At 46.4% G+C, this 25248-nt stretch overlaps 1 protein-coding gene and 1 long non-coding RNA gene across 6 annotated transcripts in view; one reads left to right on the plus strand and one right to left on the minus strand.

Annotated features, from left to right (window-relative positions):
* slgA (proline dehydrogenase slgA) overlaps positions 1-25248 on the minus strand; it is a 228041-nt gene that overhangs the window by 201779 nt on the left and 1014 nt on the right. The window lies entirely within an intron of this gene.
* LOC149325646 (uncharacterized) lies at positions 4135-25192 on the plus strand. Of its 3 annotated transcripts, XR_016286269.1 has the most exons (5): positions 4135-4580; positions 5723-5847; positions 20610-20648; positions 21137-21186; positions 24319-25192. It is a non-coding gene; the product is annotated as an uncharacterized LOC149325646 (long non-coding RNA). The 3 variants fall into 3 exon arrangements; XR_016286268.1 differs by having other exon boundaries at positions 4135-5847; XR_016286267.1 differs by lacking the exon at positions 5723-5847.

Here is a 25248-nt window from a genome sequence, read left to right on the forward strand (position 1 = left end):
CGAGTCCGCCTTACTCGTGCAAAAATAAATTATTTTACACTACATCGAAACAAAGAACCTTACACTAGGAATTTTCATAGATTTCACTAAGGTATTTGATCTATTAAATCATAATATTCTAATATGCAAATTGCAAGCAAATGGTATTCGAGGATCATGCCTCCAGCTGTATTCTTCTTATTTAAGCCTGTGGAAGCAAGTTGTTTTTGCTGATGACACTAACTCTGCTGAAAAGATTCTTCATTGTGGCGTTCCTCAAGGCAGTCTTCTTGGGCCTTTCTTGCTTAATGTTTATATTAATGACTTAATTAAAGTAAATGATGAACCTGATTACATTTTTATGCTTATGACACTAGCATTTTTCTAAATAACTGCTCTACTGATGCAAAAGGATTTGCCGGGCTAGTTGGTTCATTTCTGAAATAAAGAGTTAACTAGGACACCAGAGAGACATCTAAGTGTCGTGAATGTGTCTCCCTGGTGTCCTAACCCTTTCGTGCAGTTAACTCTATATTTCTGCTCTACTGACGACTCATAAGCAAAGGTAACGTTATCCTTAGAGAGTTGCACAAATGGTCCAACGGCTAACGATGATTGTTACTCAGAAGACAAAATCTGTACTGTTTCGACCCATGAACTACACTGAAAAACCGCCTTATGCTTGGGAGCAGTTAGTTGCAGCTTCAGGTCACTTTGTGTTGTCTTCGATTCCACCAGGAGGTGGAATGGGCATGTAAATCACGTTATTAAAAAACTATCGCAGTCAGTTGGCTTCCATGTCGATCAGAGTTTCCCACGCGCTTAAAACGAACCAATAATCATGCGTTACTTCAGTCTCATTTAAATTACTGCCATCTGGTCGGGGGCACAACTAGTGCACTGCACGGGCTCGGGCCGGCCCGAAAGCCCGGGCCCGGCCCGGCCCGCGGGCCGGGCCGGGACATGACCTGTGTTGCCGGGCCTGGGCCGGGCCCGGGCCTGAAGTTGCGGGCCCGGGCCGGGCTCAGGCTTAAAGCTGCGTACCCAAGCCGGGCTTGGGTCTGTACAGAAACGGCTGGTGTCCGACTATTCATTCACTATTGCAAAGTGAAGTACACAACTGCGGCATTGGAGCAGCGACACGGATGAGCTATGGGTTATAGTACGCGCTGAGAAAAAAACTAAGCGTTATTCATTGACTTATATATTTCCTTGTTTCCATGGTGCGGTGGCTTAGTGGTCAAGGCGCTTGATTACTGAGCCGGGGAACCAAGGTTTGCTCCTAGCCTCGGCGGTCGCATTATTATTTAGGCGGTAAGCATGACAGCAATGTACTTTGCAGTATCATTGCTCGTTGAAGAAACCCCGATGTTCGAAATGATCCAGAGCCCTCTGCTTCGGTGTCTCTCACAGCCTGACTCCCCTTGGGCCATTAAGCCCCCAAAACATAGCTTTTATTTTATAGCTATATTTTTCTGATGTGGAAAAATTCCCGAACTAAAGCGCGTTGGGTTTTCTTTTTGATCGGCTGACCGGAACGTCTCGTAAATGAAATAGCACAAAAGTTTGCGAAAATTTGCAAGTCTCATCTCATAACCACGTCTATCCCTCCTCGCTTCTTCAGCCTGGTTGTCATGACAAGTGTTTCCGTGTAGGTTCTCACGTGGTTCGCGCGTTATCTTCTGCTCCACCAGTAAGAGTAAAATTCAACCGTTCTTAATTGGCCATTGATCGTTCGTCATCACAAAACATACTAATACACAGTACCATTGCTCGTTGAAGAAACCCCGATGTTCGAAATGATCCGGAGCCCTCTGCTTCGGTGTCTCTCACAGCCTGACTCCCCTTGGGCCATTAAGCCCCCAAAACATAGCTTTTATTTTATAGCTATATTTTTCTGATGTGGAAAAATTCCCGAACTAAAGCGCGTTGGGTTTTCTTTTTGATCGGCTGACCGGAACGTCTCGTAAATGAAATAGCACAAAAGTTCGCGAAAATTTGCAAGTCTCATCTCATAACCACGTCTATCCCTCCTCGCTTCTTCAGCCTGGTTGTCATGACAAGTGTTTCCGTGTAGGTTCTCACGTGGTTCGCGCGTTATCTTCTGCTCCACCAGTAAGAGTAAAATTCAACCGTTCTTAATTGGCCATTGATCGTTCGTCATCACAAAACATACTAATACACTATTAGAAATGCATTCGGGAAGAGCATGTTAGTTTAGGACGCTTATACATAGCTTGCACGTGACGTCACTTCCGCCTCCATCAAGCGCTTGCGGCCACGCTGCCGAAGCATTTGGCCGTCTCCGCCCTGCGACGCCTAACCACTCCACGGACGCTTTGGATTATTTTCTCATCTTTCGGTCGCGATGCCTACTCTACAGATGAATGAACCATTCAGTGCAGGCTACTGCTCTGAACTTATTCGATCGGCGCGCGTACGCTACGCACGTAAAGTGAAAATTTGCGACGATATAGGTCCGTACACGCTGCCACCGGGAGTCGACGCAGCGATGGGCGTTGATGTGTTCCCTGAAGTGACCCAGGGGGATATCGTGTAGCTTTGCGAAATTGGAAGAAATGAAAGCCTTGTAATCAATTGAGGCACACAACGATTTCTACAGTAGGTAGGAGAGAAGCCTGTCTGCGATGCGCCTACGAGACGAAAAGCTCGGCCTCGGCACGCCGCTTTCTCTGCCGTTATTGCTCGCTGCGGTCGTGGCGATCCGAACCGGCTTGCCTAGTGCTGTAGCTAGGATGCAGCGACGCGGGACCCAGTCTGGGTTTGTGTTGTCAGACAAATAGGATGGGGTGAATCAAAACAGCAACATTCGCTTCAGGGTGTAACCATTGCTTCCCACGTTTTCGCAAGCATTTATTTGACGAAGCCTCTTACCGGTCACAAAGTGCGCTCCGCACACATGTAAATTTGATCTATCGGGGTCCAAATTGTCGCGCTTAATGCGAGCCAGCCACTGCTCGCGCAGATTCGTACTGAGTCATGGAGCGCTCGCACTTGCGTGCCTGCGATTATCTTAAGAATGCAGATGAAGTTCGTGTTAATCGGCTTCTTGTTTCGCCTGGAGCTGTCGCTACGGTTGGAGCAGCCAAGGATGGCACGCAAAACCATAATGTATCTACGGATGGACGGGAACCAACACGATGCGAGCTAACATAGGCAGCGGTAAACTAGAGGCGGTCTGGCGGTGGTTCGGCAGCATGGCCGACTAGCAGCCGACGGCCACCGGATGTGACGTCGGTGCAAGCTATGTATAGTCTTCAAACACACACCGTGAAATACTCAAGCCTTTTAGCTTTTCGTTTCTGCTGAAAGGCGACCAGTTCGGCTATGAGTTCAACCTGCGAGATCGCGTTCACTAAAAAAATATCATCCCACTGCTTGATAGGCAGCTTTAATGTTTATACTTCGCGGGCGGCAAAATATAACTGATTAAAATGATGGGGGAATGCAAAGTAGTCTATTACGCGCGTATGCAGCCCTTTTTATTTGACTCTCGGAACTTCCCGAGTTTATCTTTGCGCACCTACACGAGATCGCTGTCCAAAAGGTGGACCTGGCGAGCACTACTTTTAATCACTTCCTTCTGGGTTAAAAAGAACCAACCTTCTGCAAGCCAAACTGTGGTTTCAGAACCTTTGTCAGCCGGTTTCTTATCGGTCTAGTAGCAGTCTACTTGCTCAGAGTGAGCAGTATACCTCAAGCGATACTGTGAAACGAGCCGGGCCGGGCCCGGGCTGGGCTTCACTCCGGGATTCACGGGCCGGGCCGGGCTCGCTAGAGCGATAATTTAGTGGGCCTGGGCCGGGCCCGGGCTTGAAGCCGCGGGCCTGGGCCGGGCTCGGGCTTCAGGTCTCGGGCCCGGGCCGGGCTTGGGCCTCAGATTCAGGCCCGTGCAGTGCTCTAGGCACAACCTGAAAAACGAACCTCAATAAATTATTTGTGTTACAAAAAAATTAATTTCACAGCTCGCACCCGTCCTTTCTTCCTTGAATATAGGATAATATCAGTCAATATTGTGTACGAATATAGACTACTGTACCATCTTAGGTTTTCACCCCCTGTCGTGACTGCATGTCTGAAATCCCTTGCCGAACTTGGATGGAAGGAAAAAGTGGTCGCCACAAGATCTAGGGAACAAAGGGCTTTACAAGAGTAGAAAACTGAGCCAGTTGGTTCATACTTCTGGGTGGGCACAGCAGGAACAAGAAAACGCAGACGCAGAAAGAAACACACAGAACGTGGACGCAGCTGACTGTCAACTAAAAATTTATTGGAAAAACCCGCGCTTTTTGTTTCCTTGTCAAAAGTGTCTTGCTTTCATCTCCCGTTCAAGAAAGAAATTTATTCTCTTGATAGAGCCACTGATGGTGCGCTAACGCACTGCTGTCCTGTGCCGCCCATGCCTCGTGGTTTATGCTATCCCTGTGGCACACAATGTGCAGGGCAGGTGCCTCAGTGAAGAGAGCTACCAGGTGCCCCCTGCATTGCAGACATTGTGAAAGAAAAAAGGCAAAAAGAAGAAAGAAGCGGGCAAGTGCGAGCCCAAGCTGCCGGAGGTCACCGAAAGGTCGGCAGACCAGGTAACACGTGAAATCCTTGAGCAGTTGAGGAGCGTCAGTTCTGCCTATGCGGGAAGTGTGCTGCAGTGAAGAGCAATCACGGAGCAACGCCACTGTTGAGCGCAAGGACTCAACTTGCAAAATTATTTGCTCACTTAAAACTAAAATCACTCTGATTAATTAAGCTCGCAGAAATAAATGCGCAACTTACTGCCTTTCATATTATTACTAGGACCACCTCGCTACGAAATCCACAGCTGAATATGCCTCTGAAAACAAATTTTCTGAAATTTAGAATTTTTCTCATGACATACCTTACATTTTCTGACCTCTCACATATTTTTATAGGCTTCTTTACCTTCCTGGCAAATGAAAAAAAAATAGTCTAAATGACTACTGTTGGAAATTTCATCTTTCTGTACCTTCTTCAGTCATTTGTATTTAAACAAAAATTAAACAAATTTCAGGTCAGCACATGAAAGTGAAATCTGTTTCATTTGTACAAAAAATGTTTCATAATAATGCCTGATAAAGGTTATTTTTTTATAAATTTTTTGGTTTGACTAGGTTTGGCTACCACTTGCAAACTTGAGATGGTGGCCACTGCAGGAAAAATTTTTTTTTCGCCGAAAACATGCTGGGATAGTGTTTTTCACAGTAATGCAATAAGCCACGATTTTTTTTTAAAGAAATCAAAGATGGTCGACCACGAAGTCTGGATCAGTCAACGTGGAATGACCCAGATATAAAAGCATCGCTAATCGAATGAACATCATGGGACAGAACCACGGAAATGCACGAGGAATCTCTGAAGGATGAGAAGGCGTGGGAAAAGTAACCAGAAGAGGAAAAATTTTTGGCCCATGGCAATTTCAATTCCCACGCAAATATGGCACGCATGGCATTGCATTTCGCACGACAAGCCTTCCCTGCTCTGTAAACAAAAGCAGGATTTGATGCGCCCATTTCTTTTTTCTCCTGTCATCAGCTTTCTATTCCAAAAACAGACTGGTCGCCATGTGTGTTGAAGGCATAGTAAGCACAGCCTTGGTCAAATATTTTCACGGGTTGCTTTCCAGCCATACACCTGTGGCTCCCCTGACATCGCTGCAGAACACCTTCTTCGCCACCACGTTTCAAAACTTTTTTGGTCTCTCCCACAGATCGGCTAAGCAGAAACCATGTGCCCTGAGAAATTTATAATTCTCAGCATCATACAACTGGCTGTCGGACTGGCATGCACAGCTGATTAGCGCACTTGGAACCAGTAGTCAACTTAGGAAACAAGGTACCTCAGCTAAGTAGCCAGTCACTTCCCTACTCAGCTGAGGCGCACCGAGTGAATGGAAATGGGACATTTCTCACTGCTGGTTCTAAGGAAACCTACACATGAGCATTGCATAGCGGAGGCGGAGTTTTGGAGTCTTGCCTGGGAGAACACAGGGGTGTGTTTCCGACAGTGAACACAAGAGCGAGAAGTCTAGGTCATGAATACAGATAAATTATCAACAAAAGGGCAGGCACTTCAAAACAATGGCATTCACATGTGGCATTCTGACGCGCTCAAGCAAAGAATATGCAATCAGACCACTCACAAAAAAAAGAAAAGGTCCATTATTCAGTCCTAATTTCAATTTCAAAAGGAGCCAAAAAGTAGCCAAACCTGGTAACCTTGGATACCGGCTACAAGTTCGACGTTCACGAGGCGGCCTCTCCAACTCGTGTATGGCCTCTTGCAGCCAGTTCCACAGCTAAACCTGGCCAAGAATCATCAAAAGTCAAAATGGCGGTTGGTGCGCGTTGCCCGTATCATGCGGTAACGTTTCCACAGCTACAACATAACAGCGGTGCTCCCAATGCATGGTATCCTATGGGAGCTATGCCAGGACCGGATGCAAACGACATAACAGCCGGGAAAACGCAGCAGCGAGAAATGTAACAGTGCGGTTCTTATGTAATAAAGTTGTTTGAATTTGATGTCTATTGTTTGCAAACTAGCTTTGTAGTCGTGATATTTGTTGCGCTAATCTGTGCTACTCACCTTTGTCAAAGCGTCCGCTGTCAGTTATTGGGAGGGGGGGCTAGTCAAGCTACTAATGTGTACCTTTTTTCCCACCTTCCCTACCACATCTCATGTATCAATTTTTGCTGCTTTGTGGTAAAATAAACTTGAAACTAATATATTCATAGTTGAGCATATTTCATTTGCGTCTACATCTGTGGTGCCTCAAGGCTGCTACATGAACATAAAGACTGCAATATTTGCTTGCCTTTTCTAACTGTTTGACATGAAGAAATGTTCAGCTGTGAGATCAGAGAGATATTCTCTAGTTCGTGACCTATGAAACAGATAAAAACAGTCATTCTGTGCCAACAGGCAGAGGAAAATTGAGCCTTTCCGGCATCGAACGTGGTTTTTCAATGTGCAGACACTCGGAAGTTGGTTGCTTTCGTCACGGACAGGGCTGTCGAATGATCTGAGCAGCGGGAGAGAAAGGTCGTTGTTTGCTCAATTTATCAGAGACTATCCCCACGCTCTACCAGTGTGCTTTGTAGCCTTGGAGTTGAGCCACTCATGGTGTTAGGGTTTTCATCCCTCCTTGAGTAGTGCTGCCACTCTGTATTTTTCTCCGTCTCCGTCTTTAATGCCTCATCATTGTCGACATGCTTTTCTAGTAAGACCAGAAGAAAAATCTTTGTGCACGATGGGATTTGAACCACTATCCTTCCATGCCGCAGCCGAGCGTACTAATGGCTATGCTACTTCCTTCCAACGCATGTGTAGTTCTCCTGGTCTACGACGCTGGAGTGTGTTTGCAGACAGGCTTCGAATAAGATGGATGCCTCCCAAACGTAAAGGCTTTCGCCTCACCACACTTTAGGCCAACAAAGTGCCCCCCTGAATTTTTATACGAAATGTTAATGATTCTCGCTAAATACCACAGCAAAATTTTTAAAATGATAGAGAAGAAATGTTCAGACCACACTGAAAAGAAGCATAAAATGGGTTTCTTGCTTCAGATTCATGGGGTCTACAATGTAGCATGGTGGGGGCCTCAAATCCCATTTCATTATTAGTAGGGGGCCTAAGTCCCTGCAAGATCCCCCTGACTTTAAGTACTGATCATAACGCACTATGCTTGTTGGCAGCAGCTCAGCACAGTGGTGGTTCTTTGCGCCAATGTGCAGCTCTTCATTTCTCGATCAGCCACGCTTCTTTGGAGATGCTTCTCCATATACAATTTTCATCAACTTCAGTGCAGTAATCGTCCAATGTTCTCCTTGTAGAAGCTTAGTATTCAACCCCTGTATGCAATAGGCCCATTCCGTACTGCACCTGCCCGAAAAAACGGCGCATAGTGGGCAGAAAATGCCACTTTGATATTTTCAGCATTCATGTCCACGCTTGTGGACATGAATGCTGAAAATTGGTGAATGCTGAATGAATGCTGGTCTACGACAATGAAAATTGGTGTGCCATTTCTACATTAACCTACCACCACATCCCGAATGGTCATTCATTATGACCACTTGAAAAGATAGCATGCAAAAATAAAAGCTATCCACTCGTCCCATCAAAAAATGCCCAGATGCCTATCTTTTCTTATTTTTTACAAACACATTTTGCTATAGCTGCAAAAGATGGTGCCACAGACTTGATAGGGAGAATCAGAGTGGCGAGAGTGCAGAATTCAAAGGTGACAATTCACCTTTTGTACGAAAATATGACCAAGCTTAAGTCCTGTCCACATATGTGGACGCCTTCAATTGCATGTCTTCCCAGCTTCTCTTCCCCTAAGGTGCGGTTGAGGTGTCCACTGAGATGTGAGACAGTTCAGCGCAGTTGTTCCTTTCCTCAAAGACTAATTTCTGTACCAAAATTGTGCTGCAACCGTTTGCCCTGCACTGTTGCGGGTGGCGTCATACAATTTCTCGCTGCACACAGCATAGTCGGGCTGGAGGCCAGCTCACGACAGGTATTCGAACAGAGTGCTTCACCTGGACCTTTGCGGATTCAGCGTTTGTGGAATCAGCGTTCAGAGGCACGTCTGTTCAATTTCACAGCGTGCAACCTGCATCGAGGTCGAATGTTCACGACGAACGCTTTTGCAGTCCGGCGCTGGAACTGTAGGGCAACAGACATAGTAGAGCCAGCAAAATATTTACTCAGGAATACATTATTTACAATTCAATTCTACAGCGCATGCGGAAGAATTACGCAAGCAAGCTTTGTATCGTGTGAGTTCCCCTGGAAGCACTCCGAATTCAATATCACAAGCCAAGAGAGCTTTAGACCTGACAGCATAAAGGGGCCTGTATACTGATTACAAAGCAAGGTTATGGCCCCAGCAAGAAAGCTGAAAGCATAGGCATGCAAGGCTAAGATATATGTGGCTCAATGATGGCCACCTCCCACCCATGCGGAAACAGGTCTTCATTGCCCATTTCGCTACATAGTCCAGTTTCTGTTGAAAGAGCTCCAAGGGCTTAACGCAAGAGAGGAACCAAATTTTCCCAAGTGTGCTTTTGCCCTGGAATGATATGTAACACGTGGTAAACATGAACCACTACATGGAATTCGTTAGCACTCAAGAACTTCGATATTCGAAAAGAAATTAGGGAGCTGAAAAGTAGCCTGGAATTTATAAGCGACGAGTTTGAAACCCTCAAGACCGAGTGTACTGATGTGATGACAAGCGTCTAACAAGTTAATGATGCAAGAAATTGAAGCTCTGAAAAAACAAGTGCAAGAAAATGCTTTGAAGATCACTGCCCAAGATCAGTATTCAAGAAACAGAAATATAGAGATCAAGGGAATACCACTAAACAAAAATGAAAACTTGATTGATATAATTGGCAAAGCTGGTAACACTCTTGGAGTTAATTTTGATGATCGATGGTGTTGATCTTGTAAGCCTTCTAATGGTTCGGTGATCCGGCGACACGTTGCGGAACAGACAGGACACTTCTTCGGGACTTTGTAGTTTATTCACGAGCGCTCATCAGCGACTTCTCTCTGAACCCTCTCTCAGACCTCGATCGGTCTCCGCTCCCTCCGGTGCTGGCCGGTCTCTCCGGACTCCCTCGAGCTCCGATCTCCAAGTCCCCCTCGATCTCTCAGTCTCTCTCCAAGTCCCCTTTTCGCGCCAAAAACTCGACCTTAAATGCACTTTCCCAGCGTTCTGGGGACCATTTTTGTAACCAATAGGAAATGCGCTTGTCAGAGCCAATCAGAAGAATTTCGTTCAAACTAAAGGAGCCAATAGCACGCCGGTGCTCACGGGGTTGTTGTTTACGCGAGCACCGCGCGAATTCCACGAAGACGTTACGCATTTCCGCTTTGTTATTACACACACACAAATACACGAAAACACCAGCGGCAGCACAGGGAAGGCAAACTCTTCCCGGACCGCGCTCACTGCCCCGGTCGCGCTCTCCCCCTTCGTCGCTTGTCTCTGAGGCACCCCGTCCGTCACGCGGTCTGCAGTTAAAAGCAATAAATTTACACGCGTCCCCCTCTCGACGCCCCAGGGGTCCGCCGCGCGTCGGCTTCGTTTTGCGGTTCGAATGCGACCCTGCAGGGCCTCGTCTTCTCGCAGCGGTGCAGTCCGCTAACCGCCGTTCCTGGATTCACTTTACCACATTTGTTTAAAACAAACCCATTCGAGCGGCGCCGCGGTGGCGGCCGCTCGAGGAACCCCGACGAACAGCTAACACATACAAAGCCAAACGGGCCAAGCTACCGGCTTCGGGGTGCGTGCGCGATGGGTCCCTGAGCCGCAACCCGTGATCTTAACTCTTGGTGAGCCAACAACAGAGGAGGATGTTGAGGCATGCCATCGCGTATGTGCATGGAATCCATCTGAAAGCCAAAACATTGTTGTGGCTTTCAACCGCAGAGCACAATGGGATGCGGTTGTCGAGAAGGCAAAAAAGACGAGGTTTACCACTGAAGACTTGGGATTTTCCCCCACCCAATCATGTTTGTAAATGAGCACCTGTGCCCGCAACTGAAAAAAGTGCTCGGAGAAACTATAAGAAAGAAAAAGGAAATGGGCTGGAAATTTGCCTGGTCGAAGGGCGGAAAGATTCTTGCGCGGAAAACAAACTTCCACTGTCGTCCCAATCACATGCGAAGCTGACTTAGCAAAGATATCGCCACCCTCAAATGTGCTAGCTTATCTTACCAATTTTCGCGATGTCACACTACCAAAGAAAAATGGCTATCTTAGTTTTTCGCACTGCAATGCGCAGTCTGCAAAAAATAAGAATGACGAACTGACAGCTTTCTTTAACAGCGTTAGTTTCAAATTTGACGCCATCATGGCAACAGAAACCTGGTACACTTCACAAGAAGACGTACTTAGCATGGATGGCTTCAACAGCTTCTACTTAAACAGACTCCGAGGTGGCGGCATATTTCAACTTGTCTCCAAACGCCTTACTTGCAATATGCTCTCCGAATTCTCCGCCATGACAGCTGATTATGAAGTGTTAACACTACAAAGCCAAAACACTGTTTTTTTCCGTTATATACCGCCCACCGGACGGTAAACCTGACCTCTTTTTCACGTTTCTAGATAAGTTATTAAGCTTTACAAGTTCCAATCAATTGAATCTCATTATTGGTGGTGACTGTAACATAAATTTGCTTGAAGATACTTCCAGCTCCCATGAGTTTCAAACACTCCTAGATTCCTTTCACTGCAGTCACGTCATAACAGAACCCACACGCATCACCTCCTGTTCTGAAAGTCTTCTTGACTTGCTTATCACAAACAAAACAACGGAGTGCGCCAAATCAGGTGTCGTTGCTGCACAGCTAAGAGATCATTTGCCAATTTATCTGACCTGCAAACAAAATGGTGTTTTGAAAAACTGTGCCAATCCCCCAATGTCTTTTCTTACACGAAATATTAACCTGAAAACTCAATCTTTTTCGAAGTCAGATGGAATGCACAAACTGGACCTCTGTATATGAATGCACAGATGGAAATCTAGCATATGACACGTTTATGACTGTCCTTAAGAATGTTTACGATAGCTGTTTTCATGTGAAAAGAGTAAAGAGTTGAAAAAAAATTCGCAAGCTATGGCTCACAGATGAGTGCCTCGAAATGCTACGCGAAAAAGATGAAATGTACTTTCATTTTGTGAAAACTAGAAATCCCGCAGATTTTTCTGCTTTTAAAAAATACAGAAATAATAAAGTGACGAAGTTCTTCCGGAAATCCAAGAAAGATTACTACGAACACGTTTTTAATGAGGCATCTGGCCGCAGTGACCTCATATGGCGTATTGAAATAAATCACTCGTTGAAACCAGGTACAAAACAGAATGATAGTCTGCAAATCACAATCAACGATCAGCAATTAACTGGTACGCAGTTAGCATCTCATTTCAACGAATACTTCACAATAAAACGGAGAGTTGAGCTAGTTGGTACATGTTTCTTGGAAAAAAACAGCGCTAAGACGGAGGACAAAGAAAAAGAGTACAACAGGACCGGCGCTGACTGTCAGCTGAAGGCTGTACTAGAAACAACACGCAATATATACTCCATCGACAGCGCATGGCAACACCAAACGCCATCAATCACCTTAATCAAGATATACTTCAGTTCACAGTCATGAACTGTTACAGAGGGGGCGCTCACGCACGAGCCACTGTTTTTGTGGATATGAAAGGCTTCACCGATTTTATTTGTTAGTTTATCTTTGTGCTTGTACAGGATCCTAGTTTCATTAAATATGGGGGTACATGATTTTTCAGAAGAATCAGGTTGTTTATTCCAAGGACAGTTCCTGTAATGCAAGGCCAGGTTTGACGACAGAGCCCCTTTCAAAGAAGTGTCGTGGTCTCATAGGCAGGTGTTCAAGCACCTTCCTGTTCGACCTGTATGGGTCTTCCCGCACGTGAACGTGAATCAAGTGCCGTTCACGTGCGGGAAGACCCATGCAGGTCAAACAGGAAGGTGCTTGAAAACCCGCCTACGAGACAAAGGGGCTCCGTCATCAAACCTGGCCTTGCATTACAGGAACTGTCCTTGGAATAAACAACCTGATTCTTCTGAAAAATCATGTACCCCCATATTTAATGAAACTAGGATCCTGTACAAGCACAAAGGTAAACTAACAAGGGAAACCAGTGAAGCATTTCATATCCACAAAAACAGTGACTCATAGAAGAACTGCAGATTGGGCTAGTTGGTGTCGATTCATAGTGATGGTTCAACAGCGCAAACACACACAGACCAAGAAGGAGACAAGACACACACAGCGCCGAACTTACAACTGATTTTTTATTAGGGAGAAGCACGTCATAACATGCACACACGAAAAAACAGCGCACATGTGCAATGTCAACAACCTCCTAGTACTAAAAACGGTAAAAACCGCTTTACAAGCACGTGTGTATCCACAGATCCACTATCCACTGTGTAGCATTTTCATTTCCCTTACAGATAATGTTACAGATGGCGCACTCACGCTAGCTCGAAAGGGAAGTTTAAGCAGTTTCGCTCATTAGTCAACTATCTCTGCGATAATCGCTTGCGCACTGTCCAGTCGGATAAAGAAGGCTTTTTCGTACTAATGTCAGAGGACCAGTTTTCTGAGAAGGCCCGTGAAGCGGTTATGAAGAACTTCAAAAGTGTTGCTAGGAATCCTGCCCAGTGCAAGCAGAAGGCGGTGACTTTACTTAAGAAGTTAAAGTTAGAAGGTATAGCTAAGAAAGTGAAGGAAAGTGAACGCTCCGTGCTAGAAATTTTCTTTAGTGCCAAGATGCACAAACCTAACGTTCTTTTCCGGGCAATCATCTCGGAGCACAATTCATGGCAGTTGGCTGTGTCTACCTATCTTTGTCGTCACTTGTCGTCACTTCGCGTGAAGGATCCGTTTCTCGTACCCAATTCTGAGGCAATTGCTGAATTCCTCCGAAATGAGAGCCCGGCACAATGCGCTGGTTTTAGCGTGGATGTGGTTGATTTGTTTTATTCTCTTCCGCACTTTCAACTTATCCAGTATATTCAGCAATGTATTACGGAGGACAACGATGAATGCGTGTTCCAAAATGAGTGTGGAATTACAACGGGATCCTTTTTAGAACTGTTATCTTACTACTTGAGTAACACGTTTGTTGAGTGGGATGGTCAACTTTATATGCAGAAATCAGGTGTGTGCATAGGTGCCAAGGTAGCACCCGTTCTAAGAAACATTTATCTAAGCCGGGTTGATATGAAAATTGAGAGTGATTTGGCCGGATGCTGCATACGCATTTTCCGTTACGTGGACGATTTCTTAATGCTAGCTAGGTCCGTGAATCCGGAATTTGTGTCAAATATCCTTGATGTTTTTGCACGTAATGGGTCGGGACTGACGTTCACACATGAAGTCCCTCAAGAAACAGACTTGCAATTCCTTGATTTAAAGTTGTCTTTCGAACCCAATCATGTCTGTTGGCAGTATTCGCCTAGGAGTGAAAAGCCCCTTTTACATTACAAGTCCTTTCATTCTAAGATCGTAAAAAGTGGTATTTTTACGGGATGCTTAGGCATGGCGTGAAGAAATCTTGTGGTCATAAAATGATGTCTAGTCTCTTAGCCCAGGCAAACAGATGTAGGGAAGCTGGTTTCCCGGATTCAGTGCTCGTCTCGAGTGCAGGCAAAGTCCTCCGTGCACTGAAATCGCCTGCAAACACGTCTGGGCAGCAGAAGGGATCGGAAGAAGGAAGAAGAAAGATAGTGGTTATGCCGTATGTCCACGCGCTGTCGCACCGGATTAAGAAAGTGGGGAGCAAGCATGGGGTAGAAGTTCTGTTTTCTGCTCCTAACAAGCTAGAAAGAGTGGGAGCGGCGGTTCAAAGAATGCATGAGGGGCGCAGAAGAGATGCTTGCAACATCAATCATGTGACAAGATATTGCCACACTCTACCAGCGCCCCCGTGCGGTTTGTCTTCGACCTTTGTCGCGCGCCGGACTTCGTCCTCTTCTGCTCGGTGCTAGGGTCGGCCGGCTGTGCTCCGCCCAGTGTGCTCGCCAGGGACAGAACGTTCTACCGGCGCCCGTGACATTTTGGTGCAGCTGCGGGGTACGATCCATGTACGAAGAGGTCCCAGGAACCTCCAGCGCTCCGCCACACCCCCTGGACACGACACCTGTCCACAAGTCAAGCCGCCGCTTGAAAGGCTTAGCTCCCGAGTACAAACCCCTCACCGCGCCATCCCGCACGATGACCTCTACGGTGGCCAGCCAGACCTTCCAGCCATCTGTGAGTTCGCCACCGCTACTTCTTCATACGCCTCGCACGCCTGCGTCGTTTCATGGTGACAAGTTTGAGGATGTGGAGGACTGGTTGGACGGGTATGACAGGGTTGCTGAATTTAATCTGTGGGACGAAGACCGCAAGCTTCGGAACGTCTACTTTGCCCTCCAGGACGCCGCCAAGACGTGGTTCGAAAACCACGAGTCCGCCATCCACACCTGGCAAGACTTCCGGCGGCAGTTGCTGCATACCTTCAGCAGCAACGAACGGAGGGAGCGTGCTGAATTGGCCTTGCAATCGAGGGCGCAGCAGCCAAACGAGAGCGTGGCGATGTTCGTGGAGGACATGACCCGGCTCTTCAACCGCGCTGATCCTTCGATGTCTGAAGCCAAGAAGGTGCGCCATTTGATGCGGGGAGTGAAGGAGCAATTGTTCGTTGGGCTCGTGCGCGATCCTCCGGCTACAGTCGCCGATTTTGCGAAGGAAGCGGCAGGCATGGAGCGCGCCCTGCAACAGCGGTTTGCGCACTACGGCCGTCCATCAAACATAACTGCTGTGGAGTGCCACATTCCGAAGCCCGGGGATGAGAACACCTCCCTCCGAGAGCTCATCAGGAGCATCGTGCGCGAAGAGCTGCAGAAGCTTCGCTCTGTGGAGCAGCCTCCTAGTGTGACCGCCATCTCGGATGCTGTCCGTGACGAGATACGCCGCACGGTGCAGCCCATTCCGCCTCCCCAACCGCCAGCGCCCTACGTGATGACATACAGCGAGGCATTGCGAAGTACTGCGCCACCACCGCCGGCGTTCTACTCTCCTGCCCCTACCGCGCCGTCCCGCCGATTCCCGTATACGGCAGCGCTGCCAGACGACCGCCCGCCCGTCACGAAGGCAAACATGTGGCGCACGCCGAACAACAGGCCCTTGTGCTTCCACTGCGGCGAAGCAGGCCACATCCGTCGTCACTGCCCGTACCGCCGGATTGGCCTGCGCGGCTTTTCGCCAGACGCACCCCTGCCACGCTATGGTGAACGACCCCGCGAGATCGATCAGTACCTAGCGGCCAACGTCCCACCTGCACCCACTGCCCAACGTCAGTCCAGGTCACCGTCACCTCGACGGTTGTCTTCACCAGCCCGCCAGTCCTACGTCCGGCAGTCCTCCAGCCCGCGCCGGGAAAACTGAGTACGGCGACCCCCGGAGGTAGGGCCGCCGTCACTGGACATAATGACGAACATCCTCCGCTCACCGACGTTAGCATGCCACCCGACCTCCGACCTCACGCCGCTACGACCTTTCGACGCCCAGAGACGTCTCCGCTTGACGCACCAACTCGACCGCGAGAACGATCCCCAAGTCCGACCACCCCCACACAGCGTTTTTCCGAAGGTGACCAAGCTTCGGCTGAAATCCCGATCATCGTTGATGGCCGCCGCGTGACTGCTCTCGTAGATACCGGCGCCGACTTCTCCGTCATGAGTCGTGGTCTGGCGACTGTCCTGAGGAAAGTCCTGACACCTTGGCCTGGAACGCACATCCGGACAGCCGGAGGCCATCTGGTGACACCGCTAGGTGTCTGCACCGCTAGAATGGAGATTCGCGGTGTAACCTTCATTGCCTGCTTCGCTGTGTTGGCTCATTGCTCGAAGGACCTCATCCTCGGGTTTGATTTTCTTCGAGAACACGGTGCGATAATCAACCTCCGCGAACTTGTCGTGACGTTCTCACCTCAGTGTGCCACAGCCAGCAGAAGCGAGCCCGACAGGCCTGTTTTTCGCGTGTGTGATGACAATGTCACGCTACCCCGCACCTCCACCAAAATGTCACGGGCGCCGGTAGAACGTTCTGTCCCTGGCGAGCACACTGGGCGGAGCACAGCCGGCCGACCCTAGCACCGAGCAGAAGAGGACGAAGTCCGGCGCGCGACAAAGGTCGAAGACAAACCGCACGGGGGCGCTGGTAGAGAACTCCCCCTCAATCCCAGCCATCGAGTCGATGCCTTTCCAGAGGGGAGGGGCAATGCCACACTCTACCAGTGCCCCCGTACGGTTTGTCTTCGACCTTTGTCGCGCGCCGGACTTCGTCCTCTTCTGCTCGGTGCTAGGGTCGGCCGGCTGTGCTCCGCCCAGTGTGCTCGCCAGGGACAGAACGTTCTACCGGCGCCCGTGACAATATGTTCCCTGTAAGACTGGCGTAGTTTATCAGATCCCCTTGTCCTGCGGCCTAACCTACATCGGCCAGACTGGCCGCTGTATTAACGTGCGGCTCATGGAGCACGCTAATTCTTTAAAGAACAAGGAAACAAACCTAGCAAAGCATTGTTTCACATGCAAATGCACGCCGTTTTTTGGTGATACTGATGTGTTGTTTCGTCATTCTGACCAGCGCACTAGAGAAATTGCTGAAGCCTTTCACATTAACAGGAAAGATAAAGGATGCGTGAGTGCGCCATCAGTAACATTATCTGTAAGGGAAATGAAAATGCTACACAGTGGATAGTGGATCTGTGGATGCACACGTACTTGTAAAGCTGTTTTACCTTTTACCAGCACTAGGAGGTCGTTGACATTGCACATGTGCGCTGTTTTTTCGTGTGTGCATGTTATGACATGCTTCTCCCTAATAAAAAATCAGTTGTAAGTTCAGCGCTGGTGTGTGTGTCTTGTCTCCTTCTTGGTCTGTGTGTGTTTGCGCTGTTGAACCATCACTATGAATCGACACCAACTAGCCCAATCTGCAGTTCTTCTATGAGCCACTGTTTTTGTGGATATGAAATGCTTCACTGGTTTCCCTTGTTAGTTTACCTTTGTGCTTGTACAGGATCCTAGTTTCATTAAAGATGGGAGTACATGATTTTTCAGAAGAATCAGGTTGTTTATTCCAAGGACAGTTCCTGTAATGCAAGGCCAGGTTTGACGACAGAGCCCCTTTGTCTCGTAGGCGGGTTTTCAAGCACCTTCCTGTTTGACCTGTATGGGTCTTCCCGCACGTGAACGGCACTTGATTCACGTTCACGTGCGGGAAGACCCATACAGGTCAAACAGGAAGGTGCTTGAACACCTGCCTATGAGACCACGACACTTCTTTGAAAGGGGCTCTGTCGTCAAACCTGGCCTTGCATTACAGGAACTGTCCTTGGAATAAACAACCTGATTCTTCTGAAAAATCATGTACCCCCATATTTAATGAATCTAGGATCCTGTACAAGCACAAAGATAAACTAACAAATAAAATCGGTGAAGCCTTTCATATCCACAAAAACAGTGGCTCATGCGTGAGCGCCCCCTCTGTAACAGTTCATGACTGTGAACTGAAGTATATCTTGATTAAGGTGATTGATGCATCCCTATGGCGTTTGGTGTTGCCATGCGCTCTTGGCTGTCGATGGAGTATATATTGCGTGTTGTTTCTAGTAAAGCCTTCAGCTGACAGTCAGCGCCGGTCCTGTTGTCTTGTTCTTTCTTTGTCCCTCGGCTTAGCACTGTTTCTTCCAAGAAGAATACTTTCACAACTCTTGCAAATAGCAACTATAATGAAAATGCAAAACTCTTTTTAGGTGCACCTAATGCAAACTCTGCTTTTTTTGAACCTATTACACCACAGTAAACTCACTCAGTTTTTATGTCCTGCAAAAACAGCAAGGCACGAGATATAGACGGGCTGGAAATCAGGCGTATTAAGTCTGTTGTCGACCTCCTGGAAGACGTTATTGCCCATATTTTCAATGTTTGTCTAGCCACTGGTGTCTTTCCCGTGAACATGCAGAGGGCTAAAGTGACTGTCCTGTACAAATCTGGAAACAAAAATGAGCTTTCGAACTACCGCCCAGTTTCGGTGCTGCCAGTTATCTCAAAGGGATTTGAAAAAAATCATCTGTAAAAGGATTATGTCATTTTGTAATAAGCATAATGTTTTGTCGGAGCGCCAGTTTGGTTTCCACCAAAATATGTCTACGGAACTGGCTCTTGTAATCCAAAAAGATTTCATTATCAAAGGATTCGAAGAAAGAAAAATAACATTAGGCGTTTACACTGACTTTTTTCATTTGACATTTTTCGAAGCGCTAAAACAACAAGGACGCTGAGGGAACAGACAGGGACGAGCGCTTTTCAAAGGCTTTCGCCAGAATTAATCATCAAACTTTTTTCGCTAAATTAGAGCACTACGGTTTTCGTGGCATTGTCCTTGCTCTCCTAAGATCTTATTTAGAAAACAGAAAACAATGCGTTTCTATCGGAGAAGAGCAGTCCACATTACGAAGCCTAACATGCGGAGTACCACAGGGCAGTGTCCTCGGACCGGTACTCTTCAGTATATACATTAATGATATAACACGGGTATCCCCAGAAGCCTCTTTGGTAATTTATGCAGATGACACGAGCTTTAGGAAATATTACCCTGAATAAATTGTCAGAATGGAGCAAAATTAATTCTTTAGCAATAAACAATAAAAAAACAAAGGCTGTCATTTTCTCGCCATCACAAAAATTTGTTGACCGTTATCTTAATCTCTATTTAGGATCTGAGAAGATAGAAATAACAAAAGAAGTGAAAACGCTCGGTGTCGCCTTTCACGAGAACTTGATCTGGGATATCCATGTAGGCTGTGTGATTAAATGTCTGGCCAGGGCTTGCGGGATACTTTGCCGATTTAGACAAGTTCTTCCACTCAAAATAAAGCTGCTACTTTATAATGCTATTTTCAATCCTCACCTAAACTACTGTAATCCTGTATGGGGAACAACATCACTAACGAAAATCAACAAACTCCTTCTTTTACAAAAAAAGAGCTCTCCGTCACATAGCGGATGTTCCATACGACGCTCACACAAGTGACCTGTTCCCCTTACTTGGTGTTGTTCCTGTGACACGTATGTACGAGCTGAATGCCCTATTAAAATACAAATATTCCCTGAAATTTAATCGGACGCCTTTTCTACGATTATGCAATCTAACAAAACCACCCGAGGTACCGTACAATATAAGAACAAGAGAAGTATGGTTGGTGCCGTTTTCCCGCACGAATCATGGTCACAACAGACTACAACATATTATACCTACTTTACTTAACAATTATCATAATTCATACACGGACATCCACACACTATCGAAACAACACCTTAAGCGTTTGTTCACTTACAATTTAGGGTGGTAACGTCAACGTTTTGAAATCTTGTTTTATTATTGCAGCCTTTTTGTGCACGTATTTTCAATGGTGGCTGCATTACAGCTCTGTGTGGTAAAACTGTGGTCTGTGCTTCTATGCCTGCAAATGTAGTAGGAAATGTTTTTAGTCCTGTATAGCCATATGTCAATTTCGCCGTTAGATGTTCTTCAGTGTGCAAAATATTGGTGATTAAGTATTAGTATTCGTCTTATTGAATCCATGTCTATCAGTTACATTGAACCTGTATTATTACTTTTTACTAATGTGCGGCATTTTGTGTTTGCAATTACTATGTATACTATATCTATTTTGTGTTTACTATATATTTTCTGTTTACAATTACTATGTATACTGCATGCTCTTATCTTCGTACAATTTTAATCGTAGCTTTGTTTTATTTCTGCTGTTATCTGTTGTCAAGAGAAAAAAAGCGGTAAGAACCGTTGTCAAGCTGCTCGAGAAGCAGCTTTTTGTTCTTATCCTTGCATTTATTTCTGTATTGAAAGAAATGCTAAATTGATTGATTGATTGATTGATTGATTGATTGATTGATTGATTGATTGATTGATTGATTGATTGATTGAAATCACTCGTAATTGAGTTTTTTTTCCTGTGTAATTTCAGATGCCAGACAGTGGCTGCAATGTGACGACATGAGATCACGTGAGGCATACAAAAACCCCAACATACCTAACTGCTACTTTGCCGTCTTAATCATTCAAACTCACACACACTAAACTGCTCCAGAAGCCTGGGTGGCAGCAAGTGAACAGAGAGCCATTCCATGGCCGGTTCTGCACGTGATCTGGTGCATAACTGCGACGATGTTTCGAATGCTGCAACGCAAACTGCGTGGAAGAATATAAGTCATGCACTGTGCATAGGCATATTTCATGTGGCTACTGATGTTTTGTGCAGCATTCAAGAACAAAAATACACTAAGAAAAGTTTGGTGCGTCTACCCGCTTAATGAGAGTGGTCATTGCAGCAAAAATACTTAAAGTAACTCGCTCTTAATCATGACACTAGGCCTCTTTCATATATTTGAAAAGTCCAGCATGGCTCTGAGTGGCGGACTGATTTTCTTTTATGCATCACTTCTCAACTTCATTCCATACAAAAATATCACTATCAATCTTTTCCACCTTCAGGAAAACTGACACTCCTTCATTTATGGAGCAAGCTCTGCCTTCCTTCCAAGGTGAGTAGCATCGGCAAGTACTGCCTTTTTTCCCACCAAGTCCCGACGGCTTCTTCCCGTCTCCCTTTCCAGGCTTGTGGATATGTCCCACGGGCTTACTCTCCATCTGTCCTGAAATTCTTTCGCAACTTCAATGCGAGCTCTGTCTCCGTAGGAGCCCGATTAAGGTGCATGTATGGCAAAGATGGACATTCAATTACACTGTCGAGTCCACCAATGTGTCCTCCCTTATAAACATCTTATTTTTACACTGCAGTTATGTCCAAAAGCTGCCTTCAACTTTGGTGCATTTGGTTCTCTGAGATCGTGAATGGCCGTCTACCAATGTCCCTCAAGATACAACAGCTGTACCTTACCGGTACTCGCGAGTATGTTTTTGCAGGCTAGTTGGTGCCTAAGCATTCTGGGTTTTTTGCGCAAAAGACCCGACACCAGAGAAACGAGGTAGACAGGACAAGCGCTTGTCCTGTCTACCTCGTTTCTCTCGTGTCGGGTCTTTTGCGCAAAAAACCCAGAATTACTGGTACTCACCTGTGGGGCAGAAATGTGGAGGCTAACAAAGAGGGTTCAGCTTAAGTTAAGGACAACGCAGCGAGCTATGGAAAGGAAAATGATAGGTGTAACGTTAAGAGATTGGAAGAGGGCGGAGTGGGTGAGGGTTAATGACATCCTAGTTGAAAGCAAGAGGAAGAAGTGGGCTTGGACAGGGGGCATGTAATGCGCAGGCAAGATCCTTAAGGGACTGGATTCCAAGAGAAGTGAAGTGTAGCGGAGGGGCGACGGAAAGTTATGCGGGCAGATGAACAGATGAGTTTGAGAAATTGAGTTTGGGAGAGGCCTTTGTCTTGCAGTGGGCACAGTCAGGCTGATGAATGACAATGACGAATTTTGACGTGTTGTTGAGCTTTTGATACAACTGCTACTCTCTAATCAATTGTGAGACAATTCACCCAAATTGCATGCTTTTTCTTAGTGAATTAAAAACTCTGTTGTGGTCCTCTACTGTGAAGCAGGCCCCGTGCAGAGAATAAATCATAGGTCAGCGGATTAACTCATGAGCCGATCTCATTCAGATGTCGATCTAGGTTGTGAGTCTGGGCTCAGGCTAAGGTCACGGTCTCTGTGTGTGCTTAGTTTTTTTCCATCTACAGTGGAAGGTGGGAAAGATTTACTGCCGCGACCAAGCAGGGTGAAGTGGCCTGCCTTTGCCTTTGGTAGTTTACGCGGGTGCAGCAACGCGGGATGTGTTCCAAGCTCTGACTGCGTGCTGCTGCGCTCGGAGGCAGGGCTCCTTCGGTCGGCTCAGGGCATGCTTCAGTGAGACCGTGTGCGTCTTGAGTCAAAATGAGTGAGCGAGTCCAGATGGGTTGCCAGTTGTAACAAGCGGCTGACCCTGGATGAGCTGAGAGTCAGAATGAGTCCAAATGAGATGGAAGCCAAGTTCCTGACAGCCCAGGAGTCTGAGAGAACCCACAGGTTGATGAAAGTTTTGTGAGTTTGTACTTTTGCCGAAGGTATGGAAGAAATGCCTACACTTTAATGAGTTCTCCCACCCTTGCTAAGCCTCAGGATATTCCATGGCTCCTCGAGAAGAAAAGCTGTCCTGTCATCAGCACCTTTGAAACAGTTGATGTCTTTCCATAGTCAAGCAAGGACACTTGTTAAAAACATTCCACTGCAGACTACATGTTCATGCTCCTCTTAGAGAACTTGAGTGCACCTAATGGCAGCTGTTTCGCAGATCAACATTAAACACAGGCAAACAAATTTTAGCTCACTCAGCTTGCAGTCAAACAGCAATTACTATTTCTTTAGCTCTGAAGGTTACAACTCATTTGTATTGCTTTTCAAAATTTTAAGCAAAACACTATGCACCTAACATCTTTCGACTGTTTATTGCCCCACTCTGCTGCTGTACACACTGTAAGGGGGCGGAGGATTTTTCAAGCCTTTTCCCTCCGCCTCCTTCCACTTCTTTGTGTATGTATGTATGTATGTATGTATACTGGTTTATTAACCGACTGCATCTTGGTGCATGGTTCTCAATCCATCAAAGTGCAAAATTATGTCCATCTCACGCGAATCTAACCCGTCTAAACCATTCGATTACAAGATTAACAGAGTTTCATTAGAGAATGTTTCATCTTATAAATATCTGGGTGTTCACATCACTGGCGCATGCACATAGAACATGTTATTAACAATGCAAACCGTGCCCTTGGTTACATACGCAGAAACTTCTCTCGTCGTCCATTCCATTTCAAGTTACTTTTATATCAGACACTAATACGGCCAAAGCTAGAATACGCATCATCAATATGGGACCCCGCACAACTCACTTTAATCGGTGCTATAGAATCTGTTCAGAACCGGTCAGCTCGCCTCATCCTTTCCAATTATTCTCGCACGGCTAGTGTTTCTTTAATCAAAACTAAACTTGGTCTGACTAATCTTGCAGTTCGCAGAAATATTTCACACCTCAGTCTTTTCCACGGCATCTTCTTTCATAACGAGACACTAAAACAGGAATCTTTCGCTTCTATGCCATCATACCTGTCACCATGTGTTGACCATCCGCATAAAGTTTCCATCCCAACTAGTAAAACGAATGTACTTTTTAATTCTTTGTTACCGAAGACTAGCACTGAGTGGAACCACCTTCCAGCCCATATCGCCTGCATTGAAGACGCGTCATCTTTCAAGCCACTTATCGCCAAGCACATCATCGAACAAGCATCTGCATCCTGAATTTTGCCTTTTGCCTGTACTTTTTAGTATGTATTTTTTTTTCTTTTTTCACCCACCCCCTCTATAACGCCCTGCGGGTCCTGAGGGCATTGTAATAAATAAATAAACATTAAAAATAATCGAGTTTATGAGATGCTATCTAAACAACGTTTCAATGTTCAAAGGGCATCAGTGTACAATAATATCACTTGGGCAAGAGAAAAATTGAAGACTGTTTCCTGTTTACGGTAATACTGCACAAAAAGTCCACACTGGCACCTTGTGCTCTTATGGCAATTATCAGCTGCTCAGCAAACTTCTGGTAAAGTGATTGACAGGATATGCTCACGAAAGCGTTTCACGGTTTCATGTCACATGTGTCACTGGACATCCTTGACTCTGCAGCTGTGCTGGATCTCGATGGTGGAAAGAAGGAGACTTGGCCACAGAGAAGGATGGGCCATGGAATTGCAGGTGCCACATTGGACCTCATGGACTGGCATGGTTAAGCCATCCCATCCTCAGTCGCTTCTGTGGGCTTTGTTTCAGAGTGAACTGTCGGAACACTGAAGAAGTGCTGAGGTTTGTCCGAATCTCACTTGTCCTGAGGGCCAACCAGAAGAGGGCATTTTTCGACACAGTAACTCAGTGCCTTCCCTCGGCTCCACTGACATTGCACAGAGGTTTCAACAAGGATGGAAAAGGGGAAGCTTGTGCAAGCACAGCACGAAAACAGGAAGAGAAGATTTCGCAAGCAAGGCTGCTGACATGCGCGGTCTGAGTGTCACAACCATCGGCATGGAGAAGGTGGACTAAACAATTCTGGTGCAAAACACCATAACTGTATACCGTGTGCACTACACGACAGACTCGGCACAACAAACACGATAAAACAATTGTAGTTCCCAAATGCAGAACCACTGCATACAAGCTGTCATTCTTCTCAAGAACGATAACTGATTGGAATGCCTTACCTCGCGCACTGGTCACCTTATCATCAGCCGAAACATTTTTATCTCCAATCAACCCCAGCCGGTCAAGTTAGGGTATTTGGTTCGATTCTGGAGTGTTGCCCTTGTCGCGTGTTGTTTTGTATTTTAATGTAAAGTGTTTGTCACTCGTCTGTTATTTGAGTTGTTCAACAGAAATTTTGCTGCCTACATGCAGGCCTCCCTTTTCCCTTTTTTTTTTCGTTGTTTGCTACTGACAAAGCACTGTGCAATTGCATCCCCACTGAAAGGCGGTATTGAATAAATAAATAAACTCGCCTTTCCAGTGAGCCCAGTGCCCTCTCTCCGTGAATAAGAATTTAGTTTGAAGCCATTGCTCCTTTGT

This window comes from Amblyomma mixtum, chromosome 10 (genome assembly GCF_055824585.1).
Source record: "Amblyomma mixtum isolate Tamu chromosome 10, ASM5582458v1, whole genome shotgun sequence".
In the NCBI taxonomy this organism is placed as follows: Eukaryota; Metazoa; Arthropoda; class Arachnida; order Ixodida; family Ixodidae; genus Amblyomma; species Amblyomma mixtum.